Here is a 2,734-nt window from a genome sequence, read left to right on the forward strand (position 1 = left end):
GACAATGTTGAATTTTTTGCATGCCATATGTTTTCAACAGAATAAGGTAATGATGTAAATGGTAATCTAAGCTAAGTGTGCACCCTAACCCAAAGGTGCTACATGTGACTAAAATAACATTTGAGCATTTCTCCTTAACGAATGAACCCCCAACCATTATTCTAAGCTTTGTAGAAATCCTAGCATTACAGGATCCTGTAATAGAAATATCATCCCATTCCTCTTTCATCTTTGTAAAGGACATCCCATGGAGCCTAAGATTATAGACCTACTTGGGGCTGACTATTTGTTCAGTGGCTCCCTAGTCTGCATTTACCTCATATAAAAAATGGGAAAGAGACTGTAACGTGTATTGTGTAACCCTCAAGTGTCAGGGGTTGTTTCTAAAGTAATCATGCACGCTATTTACCAAATTTCTGCAGTGCTTATAAAATGCATTGCTGTCTATTTAAGGAGTAACATTTTCTAGTTTTTGTTTTTGATTAAAATGAAATTTATATCAATTCATTGGAAGTCACTTCACTAACTCAATACCAAAATAACTTTTTAACAATGATTGTTATTTAATACCATAGCAGAATTGTCCCCAAATTCCAATAAGTCCTGTCATTGAAAAATCAAATGTAAGTGAAGAAAAAGTTAGTGGATCAATAATCTCAAGCATAAATCTCTTGTTTCTAAGACATAATGGATTCTCCAGACTGGAAGGACTCTGGGGCTTTATTTCCCCGTTATACGTATCTTATCATTTTACTATGATATGCATATCAGTCCTAAACAATGCTCAAGCCCTTTTCCCACAACAGGGATTTTTTTTTTTTTTTTTTTACATCTGTAAGTCTTAATATGGACGGTTGTCATAAAGACTTGCAGAACCAAGTTCATTTTCTATCTGCCTTTATTCACATACTGATGAAGTACTAAAAGAACCAGGTTGACACAGTCAGAGAGTCTCCTGCCGTACTGTCATTTCTGCTACTCTGACACTGCTCAGCATTCTGCAGGAAGATTCCCTGCATCCTTCCAAGAAGAGCTTCTATCCCTGTGCTCTAATGACCAGGAATGATGCTTATTAGATAACGAACTGCATTATTCAAGAATAAATGGCTTAGCTCAAGTATGCTTGGCCTTGCTCAGATCCCTGATCCTTCTAGCTGGACCACTTTGAGTGGCTTATCCTGCATGAGCAGGAGAAGGTTGGCACTGAGTCTTTAACTTTCTGAGTAACAATGAAACATGCTATGGAAGCTATCTTTAGGCTGTAGGTGAACTGTCTTCTCCAAGTCCAGCCAGTCTCACCCTAACATAAGAAGCTCAAGTGTGCATCTCTCCCTTCTCCTTGGCCAAGCCCAGCCAACAGCACCATAAGTGGTGATTTGTGAGTGTATCAGGTAAAGGCTTCCAATTCAGCCTCAAGTACTTTAAAGAATTTTGCCGTCTTTAACCCTTTAGCTTCCTTTTCTAATAAATGCATGGCTTTACCCTACCTTTTGGAAATAAACTATGGCTTTAGAAGATCATTTCTGTTCTGTAATGCCCTATATCCATAGGTTCTCATTCTTTTTCCCATCAGGATACTCTTCACAATTCAGTTTCTATGAATTTGATCACCTGATCTTTAAACAAAATGTTTCTAATGGGAATGGGGCGATTAGAAGAGGTGGAATATAGTTATATAGTTTAATCATATTTGTGATTTAAAAAAAAAAGATTTAAAAGGAATTCTAAAACCCGCTTAAGCATTATATAAGGACAACTGTTAAGGTGTGAAACTGTGAAATAAATATACCATATTAGCTACCCACCAAATCAAGTGTTGTAAGACCCTGTTTGGGAAAGGTTTATATCATGCAATCTCAATGGGCTCACACTCTTCCTCCCTCATGTTCCCCCCACCCCAGACAGTACACTGACATATTCACACACACACTCATAGTGCTATTTCCTACCAAGAAAAATACTAGTAAACACTGGTGACACAGTTGATGTTTTTCTTTGACATCATTGCACTGCAACACTTGCCTTGCAGTTAAACAACTGGGCCTGGTGACACTGAAATATACAAGTCTCAAAAACTGTCACAGATTCTCTTCTAAGCCTTCTTTATTGTTTTGGAATAAATAAATTTTCTTTTGTTTTTGTTAAATGATATTTTTATAGTTTGAGAATACACTTTTGGGGGGAAAATTCTCGGATTTGTTCCACTCCCACTTTATATAGGCTGCAACATTAGAGTTCTCAGTAAAAATTCCTGATATTCTAGATCTGTCCTATTACCTAGAGCAGGCCCAGGTCTTGGTTCATTCAATATATTTATTTCTTGGGTGAAAATATCAAGACTAACCTCATCAAATTTCCCAAGGACTTGAAAACTAGGTGGGGTTAGAAATATTCTAAGTTATGGAAATATAATTTTTAATTACCTTGATATTGAAAATAGCAGTAGTCTCAATATAGGAAGTCATAAATATAGGAAGACATTCAACAAGCAAATGACAGAGGGTCCACTTCAAATGAAAGAGAGGGAGAAATGGAGAAACAAGCATAGGAGAAAAGAGCTTGAGCTTATAGAAGATAAACTGAAAATGAATAGCCAATGCAGGGGGATAACAGTAGATGTGAAGTACAGCATGGGCATTCAGTGCCAGGCAAATAGAGACAAATATAGTGGTCTGTAGTTAGAGAGGCGTTTGACAACCAGGAGCAAGACATGGTCTTTCTTCAATGTTCTGCA

The sequence above is a fragment of the Cynocephalus volans genome, chromosome 2, assembly GCF_027409185.1.
Source record: "Cynocephalus volans isolate mCynVol1 chromosome 2, mCynVol1.pri, whole genome shotgun sequence".
NCBI lineage: Eukaryota > Metazoa > Chordata > Mammalia > Dermoptera > Cynocephalidae > Cynocephalus > Cynocephalus volans.